Below are 14,320 nucleotides of genomic sequence, written 5' to 3'. Positions count from 1 at the left end.
ACTTAACTTGCACTTGATGATTATGCTTTGGAACGGGGCCATTGTCATATAATGACTGTGTCGGAGAAAAACAGAGTTCTCACTCCTTTGGTTGGGTGCAGCAAAGTCAGATACTTTATTCTCAAGCAATTGCATAGAGGGAGAGAGTGCACTAGGACACAGGGTTTCCCCCGCCTAGGCAGGTCTCTCTCCAGGTAAACAATTACAGCAAGCATTTATACCTTTTGTTACATACAATAATGAGCAACAGCTGCATTTTGTTTATACATAGGTCATCCGATATCTTATTTTTCACATCTATTTAGACTCTAGTCTACATCTATAGTTATCTACACAAGGTCGCAACAACTTCTCACATAGGTCCTTCCCATTCGCCTCACACAATCCTCGCTTCTACAAATCTCATGTTATTAGGGTTACAGCTAGCCTGACTCTTGCTCACAGAAGAGACTGTATGCATTGAAATCCCCTTCAAATCCCTGTCTGTTCTTGCTCTACTTCCACAACTGTGTGTGTTAAAGATACATTTCTGAAGGGTGGAGCCTAGTTTATCCGTCAGATGTCCCTAACAGGACTCTGAAAACTTCTCCGCTGGGTGACACCAGCTGGCATGTATGTAAAAACAACCAGTGCAGCAGCATATCCAGTTTGCGCCAGATGAGAAGCCGGCACATAAGATAGTCGGGGTAGAGAACAATAAGTGAGACATCTAGGGGAGAGAGAGAAGACCTTCTGATCCAGAAGTTCCCCTGCCATAGTGAAATCTCTAACACGTTTCCCAATCAACTCTAGGACCCAGGATACCAAAAGCTCTGTAGTTTTAACTCAACTCCACCCACAATGTAACCCAGCTGAAATATCCCATTCCATCAATAGTCCCATCAAAACCAATAGGTCTTCCAGTGGAATAGCCCATTGAGACTAAGGCTGTTCCATAGGTAGTAACGAAGGTGAGTCTCATCATCAGTAGATGGCCTAGCGCAGGGGTCAGCAACCTTTCAGAAGTGGTGTGCTGAGTCTTCATTTATTCACTCTAATTTAAGGTTTTAACGTTTTTAGAAGGTCTCTAGTTATATATTATAGACTTATAGAAAAACTATTGTTGTATGTAAAGTAAATAAGGTTTTAAAAATGTTTAAGAAGCTTCATTTAAAATTAAATTAAAATGCAGAGCCGCCCCGGACCAGTGGCCAGGACCCGGGCAGTGTGAGTGCCACTGAACATCAGCTCGCGTGCCGCCTTCGGCACACGTGCCATAGGTTGCCTACCCCTGGCCTACCATCTTAATATATAATACAATTTGCTGTGATAATTTAGATTCCCTCCTTTCCCCCTCTACCTCCCTTGGGAACAACAGTCAAAGTCATCTTTTCAAGTTGTGGCCATACAAAGCCATGCTGGTGTTTTCAGCTGCATGTCACTAATAGCCATTTGAAATGATTACAATTTAGGTAGCCCATTCCCAGAGCCAGGCTTTGATTTAAAAACAAAAAAATGTTTGTTGCACTCTGCTTTTGATTGATGCAGGAGATTAGAGATGAATGCCATAATCCAACAAGTAAAAGGGCACCAGCTAGACAGGTTTGTGTATTTATTCAAGTAACTAAGAAATGAGCATCTTGCTGCTCAACAGCTCTATGAATACAAGTGTCTTGGGGAGTTCACATATTAACAACATTTATTTGAATAAGCCTGTGGCAGCCAACCCAGGACAATTGAATTCATGGAAACAACAGTCCATTCCCTGCACTGAAAGTAATTTGAAATTCCTGGGTTTCATGCATTCAATAAATAAACTGTAAATGACAAATTCAAAGAATCATGTCTACCTGTGGCCAAAAAAGATGCAAGAGATTATAGGCACCTCAAGGCAGAGTGATCTTTCCCCGTTCCATCCGTCTCTAAGGCTCATAGTTTTGGAGATGTTCCTGGATTCATGCTGTAAGTGATGCAAAATAAAAAGTGAAGCTCAGATGCCTAGGGTGCCCTGACAGTTATACAGCTCTATGCTTGTAGGTGGTTTTCAAAGCATTTTCTCTCTTCTCAGAACTGTGCAATCATGGTTATAAATTCCCAAACTATTAGCAGCTGCTTCCATCCCGATTACTCCACATGAATAGCTCCAGTTTAATACAGTTTTTAAAAATCTCATCTCTCATTCACTGAGTGTACTTTACATTGCAACTATGGGGCACCAGGTCAGCAAAGAATCTGGCCCATTGAGATATTGGTTTTTTTTTTCCTCTCAGTTTGGTCAAGCAAAGGAAGGGTGAAAAATCTCAGGTTCACAGCACACCTGAGAACACGTGAGAACTCTGCCTAAGTTAAGACTGCACAGTGCATGTAATATTGTATAGACTCATAGACTTTAAGGCCAGAAGGGACCATCATGATCATCTAGTCTGACCTCCTGCACATCACAAGCCACAAACCCACATTCACCCACTCCTGTAATAGGCCCATAACCTCTGGCTGAATTAAACCAAGATTTGAGGACATCAGTAAAGACTTCAAGTTTACAGATTTAAAGGTTAATAAAGTTACAGTACATTGGAGCTCTACTGGTGGAAAAGCCTATTAAAGAGAGCTTGTTTATTCCAGTGGAATGCTCTAAGGGACTTTCAAGGAAATAAATCAGTTTGGATATACATAGAACATTTAGTAAACTTCTGTATGATTCATTGAAATAGAAGTATGATGTAATTAAGCAATGACATGACAGCTAGCAAGTGTGTTTCTGGGCAATTATCGCATGCCTCACGTGTCATTATGAGACACCAAAGCCAAAAGCTCGGGGAACGTTAACAGCCAGAGATGGGCAATAATTCTCCCCAACTGCACAACCTGCCAGGTTTTATTGCTATTTTGAAATGGAATTTGTAAATAAAAAAATAAGGAAAGCAATCAAACCTGCATATTGCTGACATAGGTATGACATTAATAGCAGACAATCAGGGGCATTATGCCCAGAATTCTACAGCCATCCAGTGGTAAAATATATAGCAAACACTGAGGAGAAACACAGCTGTGGTTAAGGCTGTGAACTAGAATCTAGTCGTTTTGGGTTCCATTCCTTGTGTGATCTTGGCTAATCTCTCTGGGGGCAGAGATTATCTTTTACTGTATGTTTGCTATAGTGCCTAGCACGATGGGGTCTCTAGGGTACACCTGGGGGGGGGGAAATTAGGGCAAATAGTAAATTTGCCAAAAAACGCATTTTTCAGGGCACCAAAGCTATCTGTGAATTTGGGTCAAATTTGGTAAATAGTTACAGCTGGAAAAAAAATGAGGGAAAATGTAAAAAGTTGAAATGGTTCATTTCAGCCCTTTCAAAATTAAACTTTTTAACTTTTTATTTCAGACTCATGTTTGGTTTTAAAATTTAGCTAATTTAAAAAAACCAAAAACAACAACAAAAAAAAGGTGAAATGCACCCGGATGGAAATGAAAAACTGAAAACCAAAATGGGTTTTGGTCAAACAAAACATTTTGTTAAACTAAAAATGAAATTAAAAAGGGAAATAAAAAATTCCTTTCAGGGTGAGTGAAATGTTTCATTCAACCCAAGCTGCGCCTTTTCATTTCAGTGAGAAAACCTGAAAAAAAAAATCAGATTTGATTTGAACTAAACCAATATTTTCCCCTGGATTTTTCAGTTCAGCCTCTGAACCGAAATCTCAGTTATTCGCTCAACTTTACTCTAGAACCTACTGTAAGACAAATAACAGTGACAAAATAGACACAGTGGGACTTTGCTCATTCACACAAATATCTCAATTTTGAATTAACAGGTGGGTGAACAAACACGACAGAAAGAAAAATGTTTCCCCACTGGAGGCAATCTTTCCCAGGCTGCTCAGGTAATTTGATGTGGTTTGGACACTCTGGCCAAAGCAAATGTCTTCCTCTTTCCAGGGTAAACCAAAGCCCGAATACAAAATATATCCTTCAGTCCCCTCCAGGATCAACCACCATTGCTTAACCCTCCCTGGCTCACAGCTTTCAGCCTCGGTGACACTGGGGGATTCGATGCTGGTGCTGGTTTGCCCTCCCTGGGGGTAGTTCAATAGTCATTTGCCCCTCTGGTCTTCACCCTCTTGATGAAGCTGGACTTCCTTACGCCCCCTCTGGATACCCTAAACAATAAGAGATGCCAACACCAAGCCTCTAACTCACATCATGCCACCAGAGGTCTTTTCCTCTACTCACTCCATGCCTTTCCAAGGTCCCTCTGTGTCCTGCCTCTTCAGGCCATGAACAATTTACCCCTTCCCAGGATTCATTGCTCACTTTCTCCTTCCCACAAGCTGATGCTCTTGCCCCTGCTCTCTCTCCCTACTGAGAACAGGCTGCCTCTGATATCTCCCAGCAGGCCTGGCTCTTAGTCACATTACCTGGAAAGAAAACTTGGCACAGGTCACACCTAGGACCTGAACCTCTTAAAAGCCCAGCTCACCTTGTGGCAGGTAGATATGAATTGTGGAATATTTGGGATTATAGAAAGATCTGCTCTGCAAATCCAATCTTCAGGAGTGTTTGGCTCAGGACTAGGGACCAGATTCTGGTCTCTGCTAGATCCAATCAAATCCCACGTAACTCTTCTAGCAGTCACAATATCACCATACCCAAATGTTCAAAAGTCATGAGCTAGGTCCCCAAAAATCACGAGAATGGCTTCAAAATCATTACAGTTTTACAAAATAATATATTTTGGGATCTTGTTATTTGCCATCTGGTGCTTGAGCCTGCTTTCAATCTTCCCTCTGCTACAATGAGATTTAGAAACTTACTTAAAAAAAAGTAAGAAAAGAGAAATGAAATTCCTCCGAAAATGAGATTTTGTCCAAGTCACCTGACTCCAGGAATTGGGGCTTTATCAAAAACACCAAATATCGGTTGTGTGACTCATGATCAAATCATGCAAACAGGTAACATCACAGTCAATATGAATTTTTTTTTTGCGTTGTTAATTGATCCATGCAGTTCATTGGGAAATAAATATTTCCTGACACTGCATTTCTACCCATGTTGGGAAAAATACAAAGAGGTACTGTGGCGCTGAAAAGTAGCATGCGTTGCTGCAGTATCAGCCACTTAATACTCCTGTTCTTAATATCATCAGTGATTGTAAGTGTATGAGCACCGACTGGCACTTCCTCTCCCTACTGTGTAGCTGGACTGGGGAGGTCTGAAGGCCCCATCCCAGTGATTAGCAGTGATTAACAGTGATTAGCCTGTTTGATCCAGTATTTCTACAGAGGCAGTCTGTGCCTGAAATCAATCTACATATCTGGGATCTGTGGAAGGCAGGCACTATGCCAAAAAGGGAGAGACAGAGAGACCCTATTCATTTCTAGAGCTGCTGCAAGAAAAGAGCTGAGAAAAGCAAGTGCCTACAATAATGCACTGAAACATATACATTTCATACACCAGTGAGTTCTACTGTGGGCAATTCCCGTTAGGGACCTTGTCAGAGCATGGTCTGTAGAGTGCACCATGTAAGCGGAAGAAAGGTGGCATACAGTGATATGCATCCATTCATGCTTTATGCACTGATTTCAGCGTGCGCATGTCTTCCAATGAATGCAGTGTTTTAAATGACCTCCAGGGGCACTGTGTGGATATGGCACCCCAGTACTTGGGTGATGAGAGAACTTGAAATAAGGGGGAGAGACTGGGTCCCAGCTGCATTACAGGGTCAGGCCTTGATCCTGCAAGTCCCAGGGGGTGGGCACAGTTGTTGCATTGCAGGAGAGTGGGAAGGCGAGGTGGGCTCAAGTTAGGTTAAAGGCAAGCCACGGTCCCCTGTGCTGAGCCGCACAAAGCCGCAAGTCCCTTGTGTGGCTGCTACATCTGAATCAAGGGTGCCGAGTGCAAAGGGAGAGATGCACCGTGGCCTGGAGAACATCTGATCCCGTGTAACTCACTGGAGATCACGTTACAGATCCTCATCTGTGCTGATCTGCTGAGGATACAAGTTGTTATAGTCCCCAGCTTTAACTCAAGCTGTAGCAGCTAATGCCTCGCAGCTCTGGAGCTCTCTGGTTCAATCCACAGAGTGTCAACCAAAATGACAGCCATCACCCAAGTACGAGCTACAACGGAGATCTTCCACATCTTCTTGAGACGCTTTACTATAAATTCTTCTAAACCCTCCCTCCTACTGCTAAGCAGGAATAACCTGACTGAGTGCATTCATTAATGCAAGCTCAGGTTCCTCTCCAGCATTTGTCCTACTCAGCACTTTGTACCTTGCACTTATAGGCACAATAGTCTGCACATGCTCCATGCAGGTTTGAGCAACTGTTCTGTGACCTTGCGTAAATTATTTAACTTCCGGGTTTACCCAACTACAGAATTTCTACTGCTCTGCCGACCTTAGAGGAGTGTTCTGTGGGCATTAGGGTCTAGTCCAAAGTCTGTTGATGAGTCAATGGGAAGGTTTCCCATCGGGCTTTGGATCAAGTCGCTAGTGAGCTAATTAATGCTTGTTAACTCTTTTGAGTATGTCAGGAGAAAGGTGCAGTATATTAATGATTAATTAATTAATTCATAGCCCATACACAGGTGTCATCATGGAGGCTTATGGGGAAAGTGTGGCCTACGTGTTATCGGGCCGTGAGTTTTATTTGAGGAAGTGCCTTCTGAAATACAATGGAGGAGAAGGGCTGTACAATGCAAAAAGTATTTGCTGCTGCTGCCTGAATGAGTCTCAAGTACCAATCCCAAATAAGAGAGCTATATATAGATTTGATCTTCACAACAACAGCAGCAGCCCATAACACTGATATGACAGTGTGATTTAATAGTTATATAGCATGGGATGTACATATGTCTCAGATGGAAAAATGCAAAATAAGAAACCTGAAAAAAAAAATACAACACAGGAGTCCTATAAAACCAAAACGTGGTTAGTTAGACTAAACAGATTTGTGTATTTTTGGCTTGGTCTATACTACATGGTTAGGTCGACATAAGCTCCCTTGCATCTACCGGGCAGTGGAAGAGTCTTCACTTACATTTGGCTCCTGCCGACGGATGTGCCCGTCTATGGTAACTTAATACCACCACCTCCCCCAAGCGGTGTAGAGTCATGGTCAATTTAATTAGGTTGACGCAGTGTGTAGACACTGCATTGTTTACATCGGCTGTTGCTGGCTTTCAGGAGCCATCCCATGATGCCCCATACAGACAATACAATTGATACAAGCGCTCCTGGTGAGGACACACGCCGCCGACACAAGGAGTCAAGGGTGCACACACACAAGCAATTTTAACTGCAGAGGCTGTATGCCAACATAAATTAAGTTGAAAAAACATTGTGGGGTAGACATGGCCGTAGTCTTTTGCTAGACAGATCAGAGGTCACTGTTTCCAGTAAGGTGATGGGGAGTTTAACACAGACAGATAGAAAAAAACTCCAGGCATCTAAGTCAAGGCTAATGTTAATGTTGCTCTACGTTGTTCTGTGATATTCCCCCATCCTTACCATGGCAAAGAGGTAATCTCAGTTCTAAACTCTCTGACAGACTATCATGATCAGTGGATGTTTTCTTCTACATGGAGCGGCAGCAGAAAATGGTGCAACGTGCTTTTTACAGTGGCTGTAATTAAAAGTGTGAGTCTTTCCTCACATATACCCAGGCTATAAGCATTAATTACTGATTAACAGGAGATGAGATTGGGCACCCAACTGAGACCGGGCTGTCCGGCCTAGTACCGAAGCACATTCGTCACCGTGAAAGCACAAAGAAACATGTATTGATGCAATGTGGGCCTCGGATGACATGAATAATTCTGCAGAATTCTTCTTAAATAAGTCTATCTGGGCTGTGTTACTTACAACCCTTATTATCTCCTGTAGCAAACCCGGCTCAGGCTTTAATAACTGCCTGTGCGTCTCAAGAACAAATCCACAGCTTGAGAATCTAGTGCACGTGTCCAGCTAACCCTCCAACATCAATGAAATTGAGCCGCACAACCCACCAATGCATTACATCTTTCGATCTTTCATGCCATTGGAGTCGACAATATCCTTTTGATCTAATAAGGCCTGGGAGATGCCCTGGAGTAGGGTTGCCACCTGAGCAGTTTATGTACTGCCTTGTGGATTAAAAGATTTAATGTGTCATTTTTCTCCCCCATCTGGGACATGTTAGAACACTCTACAGGCCCCGGTCGGCCTGACTGGGTTGCCATATTAGAATAAGGTAAAAAAAAAAAAGACAAACTAATATAAAAATACACATTGTGGTAAGGTAGTGTGTGTCAAATGTTTCTCTAAAACATTTTGGTAATAATTTGCTGTCATCAGCACCGGCGGGAGGATGGCCAGTATCTCTATGTCTTGTGGGAAGTAGCTGAGTGCTGACCCGTCATCTGTTCACCAACGGACACAATGATGCTGAATGGCCGGCGATGGCTAGTGGCAGCAGACAGATGCTGCATTTTCAGTCCTGCCTGGCTATTTTGCTAATTTACTCAGTAAAGAAATGTGCATGACAGGGAACATTCTTATGCCTCTCTTTGTACCGTACCGTAGGTGCACTTACGTTTCTGTCACTTGGAGCCAGATTTCTGGTTTCAGCCATATTGCCCCTTGTAAGGGTAGGAGACATCCCACAAAATGGTAGGAACTTTCACAATGCAAGAAACCTTTTAAAGTTCAACCACTGTAATTTCCGCATCTTAGGACACTCTTTTTGAAATAATGGAGTAAAGACTTCAGGATCCATCTGTCTGATCTAATGGATTGTGTTTATCTAGCCCTAGCCCACCAACCTAGAGTAGGCATTTGGTGCCCTCAGACTTCCGTTTTTCTACTAAACTCTGTTTTAGAGCTAACTCCTCCTCCCATCTCACTCCATTTGTCTGTTCTGACCACTTGCATCCCGTCTGACATGTAGATTGTGAGCTCTTTGGAGAATGACTATGCCTGGATTCTCAAAAGTATTTAGGCCTGTCTTCTTTGTCCATACAGCCCCTAGTACAAAACGATCCCGATCCTTCATTGTCCTTTCTAGGTGTAGTGCCCCCTCTCCACCGGGTTACCTTCTTTAATGCCAATCCGCTTACAGGTTTTGATGGGCAGGTCTGGGTTCTTCTGGATCCCGCCACCCCCTCAGCAGGGGTGAATTATTTTCCCTATGAATTTATTTGGCTGTGCCTCCACCCTCCTCGCTCCTTCCTGGCAGGGTCACCGGGGCAGCTTGGGAGGAAAATTCTAACCACAGGGTAACCCCCACTTACTTGCCAGATAGTTGGAGACTCCCAAGAAATAACACAAACACATACAATATATTCAACACAGTAATTATATTAAATAGGAGACAAATATAACATAACAGGGTAAAACACTATTCTTAGGGTCACCGATGCCCACGCTGATAATACCCATGACTTTCCCCAGTCACGGGACTGGATGTAGCAAATATAAGATCACTGTCCCGTTGTTACGCGTACTTTGTTGGGGCCCTTGATGACCTATGACCACAAAATTCTTCTCTGCAGTGGTTTAGCATTGTGGCTGACTGGGTTCAGTACAGCCCAAAGGACTCACAAGTGGGAGGAGGTGGTAAGTCCCTCCGCAGGTTTAATATGCAGCAGGTTATAAAATCCCCAAACCGTCACTCCCTGGCTTGAGGACACAGTTCAGGGAGTAGGGGGTCCCCAACATAAATTCCCTGACTAACTAAAAGATGGTGCACTCACAAACTCCATGAATGATCCTCAGGTTCAGAGCTGACTCTGGACCCCTCAGTCACTGCAGAGGGGCTGATCTCTGCTGGCCGGGATCCTCTTCAGGCAGGAGTCAGGTTGCTTCTGGTCCCAGGATTTCCCCTCACCACAAAGGGGTGCAGGGCTCAAGGTGCAGGTTACAGAACTGTACTAAGATCCAAACTGTCATCTCCTAGCCCAGCGTCCAGACACACACACACACAGCAGGCAGCAGCCCTGGACTTGCAGCCAGAGCAGAGCTGACCATGTGGTGAATGGTCTCCCCTAAGGAGCTGGAGGGCGAACTCAGCCTGGCTGGGGAAGTTTCCCAGCAAAACTCTACAAACTGGGAATCATCAGTGGAGAGGGAAAAGCCCAGCTGAGGGATCTTGCTTTCAGGTCCCTAGAGGCCAGTTCTCAGGGGGAACCCTGCATGCAGGCCTGGGACTCACCAGTTCCCCACACACCCAGTCCTGCCCTTGCCCTGGCTGGCTCCAGGAATCTAGGCCAGTGGTTCCCAAACTTCAACAACCTGTGAACCCCTTTCACTAAAAGGTCAAGTCTCGCGAGCCCCCTCTTAAAAATGAATATTTCCAGGGATTTTCTCCTTTACCGGAGTATAAATTATAAAAGCAGTGATCTTGGAAATATAAAATTTGTTTTTATGACATGATTATTACACACTATTTATTATTAATTATTATTTATCATTACAGTATTTTTATTACATTATGAAAATGGCAACACTCTTCCAAGATCTCACTTTCGTAGCTTGTATCACTTTGAATAAGCCTGTTATAAGACAAGGCTCCTATGTTTCATCAAGGAGTATCAGATGTGGAACAGCATGAAGGTATTTAAGAAACCAACTCAAAGAGTTCCTCCTACACAAGCATTCAGGTCTTGAGCAGTCCAGGCAAACAACGCACGTTACAATAAAGCTTAAACTTGTTCTTCATAATAATTTAAAAAACTATACTAGCTGCCTATTTAATTTTAAAAACAGCAAAAAAATATCCACCTCCCTTTCCATTTCTTATAAGGAGTCTGAAGTTTAAATCTTCTCAGTGTGATAGATCTGCTTGCTTTGATCTGCTTAGCTCTTGGAAGTTCAGGGACTCCGGGCTGCTGGCCCCGTGTTGCCCAGGGTCCCTAGGGACAGCTCTGTCCGCCATTAGGGATTTTTTTCCTGAGACCCCCCTGTAACATTTCGCGAACCCCCAGGGGTTCACGAACCCCAGTTTGGGAACCACTGATCTAGGTCATCTCCTTGGGGGTTACCTAGGCAAGGTGTAATACAAATAACACCTAATTATCCACCATTATGGTAGCTTACCACAGTTGACCCACAGGCTCTTTTATAATATTTAGGGTGAATCATGCTTCTGGTTGGACCAGAATTGCCATAGAAGCAGCTGCTCCTGTGTTATTTCTGCACTTTTATTTCTGGTTTCACACAAAAAAAGTGTGTGTGTGGGGGGGGGGGGGGGCCAGAAAAAAAAAACTTGTTTAGGCTTCAAAAGAAAAAATCATTTTGCATTTGGAGGTGAAGTTTTGATTGACTCACAATCATCCCTACCCAGAACTTCATCAGCTTTCTGCCCTGCATGAGCAGATCAGACACGAGAGATACTCTGAGGCCGATTCTGGCTCCTGATCCAGTCCTTATACCCTGCTTCAGGGTCTCTGAGAGCTGGGGAAGAATTCCTCTAGCTTAATCTATTTAGTTTAACAAAGAGAAGGTTAAGGGGCGGCTTGATCATTGCCTATACGTACCTACGTTGGGAATGCATATTTGATCATGAGCTCTTCAATCAAACAAATGCAGACTAGAAATACTGTATGATTTTTAACAGTGAGGGGAATTAGCCATTGGAACAACTTATTAAGGGTTGTGATGGATTCTCCATCACAGGCAATTTTTAAACCATGATGGGATGTGGCTTTTGTAACAGACATGCACTAATTCCAAAGGTATTAATTAGGGGGAAGTTCTGTGGCCTGTGTTAGAGAATCATAGAAATGTAGGGCGGGAAGAGATCTCCAGAAGTCATCAAGTCCAGTCAAGTCAGACTAGACGATCACAATGTTTCCTCCTGGCCTTGGAATCTATTAATCTGGTGTGAGAGCAGTGTAGGCATGACGTAAATGGCTTTACACTGTTCCACTTGCAAGCCCTGGCATTGAGTGTATGCGAGTGGCCCGAATGCCTGGATATATGGCAGGATGCAGCACAGGGAAGGCTGCCAGTCCTGGGGCCGGTTTTGTTCAACATCTTTATTAATGATCTGGATGATGGGATTAATTGCACCCTCAGCAAATTCACAGATGACAGTAAGCGGGGGGGAGAGGTAGACATGCTGGAAGGTAGGGATAGGGTCCACAGTGACCTAGAAAAATTGGGGGATTGGGCCAAAAGAAATCTGATGAGGTTCAACAAGGACAAGTGCAGAGTCCTGCATGTAGGAAGGAAGAATCCCATGCACTGCTACAGTCTGGGGACCGACTGGCTAAGCAGAAGTTCTGCAGAAAAGGATCTTTGGATTACAGTGGACAAGAAGCTGGATATGAGTCAGCAATGTGCTCTTGTTGCCAAGAAGGCCAATGGCATATTGGGCTGTATTAGTAGGAGCATTGCCAGCAGATCGAGGGAAGTGATTATTCCCCTCTTCGACACTGGTGAGGCCACACCTGGAGTATTGCATCCAGTTTTGGTCCCCCCACTACAGAAAGGATGTGGACAAATTGGAGAGAGTCCAGCGGAGGGCAACAAAAATGATTAGGGGGCTGGGGCACATGACTTACAAGGAGAGGCTGAGGGAACTGAGGTTATTTAGTCTGCAGAAGAGAAGAGTGAGGGGGGATTTGATAGCAGCCTTCACTACCTGAAGGGGGGTTCCGAAGAGGATGGAGCTCAGCTGTTCTCAGTGGTGGCAGATGACAGAACAAGGAGCAATGGTCTCAAGTTGCAGTGGGGGAGGTCTAGGTTGGATATTAGGAAACACTATTTCACTAGGAGGGTGGTGAAGCACTGGAATGGATGATTACCTAGGGAGGTGGTGGAATCTCCATCCTTAGAGGTTTTTAAGGCCCGGCTTGACAAAGCCCTGGCTGGGATGATTTAGTTCGTGTTGGTCCTGCTTTGAGCAGGGGGTTGGACTAGATGACCTCCTGAGATCTCTTCCAACCCTGATATTCTATGATTCTAAATTAGCACCCCAGTGTAGGCAGAATCAAGGCAACACAAAGGTAGTTTAAAGCCCCCACTGACCACTTCTCCCGCTGGGCAGAGCCTCTCAGCAGACACAGCACAGAATCTATCCCTCTGGATTTAGGGCCTAGATCCCACTCACTGGAATGGGCTTTGGAGCAAGCCCCTAGCATGTTGCTGCTTTAATCTAAAAGGCAAGGAGCTAAGAATTTCGAAAACAGAAAAGAGGATTGTGTTTGTATAAAGGCAGGCTGGTTCTCTGTAGTACACAGGCCCCAGGGATGAGTGTTCATGGGCCAGGCCCTAGCACTTTGTTGCAATTTAAACAAATAAAGCAGTCTGCCAGGTTGCGTTAATGAAAACATAAGCCATTTTAACTAAACTCATAAGCTATATCACTAGGGCTGGAAGACATGATCAGCCAGCTAGAAATAATCCAGCTGGTAGGAGAAATAATGTGGTTTTAAAAATATTTCCCCCGATTTCTTCCCCGTCTGTTGTGCAATAGGGAGCAGAAGAAGACTGATGAACGGAAATACCCTCTTCCCCAAGCCTCTGGGCTCTGCCATCTAAGGTGCGCAAGATGGGCCTGATACAAAAGCCATTGAAATCAATGGAAAGCCTCCCATTGACTTCAGTGGGGTTTGGGATCAAGTCCTACAGACAGTTTGTTGTACTGTAAAGGGGTTATATTCACCCTGGAGTCTGAGTGAGTTCCTCCCCTATCCCAGTCCCCTAACGCACCATCGTTCAAAGGGTAGGGGTGGCCTTGTGGAGTAGGGGAGTCCACACTTGGCAGAGGGTGTTGCTTGCAAACTTGCTACGGTCATTAGCGTCAATGATGCTATGCCAGGGATACATTTGGCACCATGTAAATATTTTACATTTTAAGCCTAAATTGATACACTGTAATTTAAAACAACACTTAGGACGTTATAACGTATATATAACAAGGGGGCGGTATATTTAGATGTTAACGACTGAGACTGGGTGTCAGGGGTTCTGGTTTCTTTTGCCACCTGAACTGAACCACTGCTTAGCTTTGGGCCGTGCCTCAGTTTACCTAGCTGGAAAACAGGTCTAATAATGCTTACCTCACATATAAATTAGGAGGCTCCCCTAATGTTCACACAAGGGCATTTGGAGAGCACACTTTGCATTTACACATGCCCTTTCATCTCAAAGCACTTTACAAAAAGTGGTTTATTTTCATTTGACAAATGGGAAAGCTGAGATGTAGCCACTTAATGTCAAAATAGAGAAGACAAGCAAGGTCTCCTGATTTACAATTTCTACTTTTACCACTAGGAAACACTAAATCCATGAATGAGAAGAGCAATATAAATCCATAGTATCATTGTCAGTAATTTGTTCCAAAATACATTCCCCATT

This window comes from Terrapene carolina, unplaced genomic scaffold, assembly GCF_002925995.2.
Source record: "Terrapene carolina triunguis isolate 2854851 unplaced genomic scaffold, T_m_triunguis-2.0 Scaffold62, whole genome shotgun sequence".
Lineage (NCBI taxonomy): Eukaryota > Metazoa > Chordata > Testudines > Emydidae > Terrapene > Terrapene triunguis.
This window is presented reverse-complemented; position numbering follows the sequence as displayed.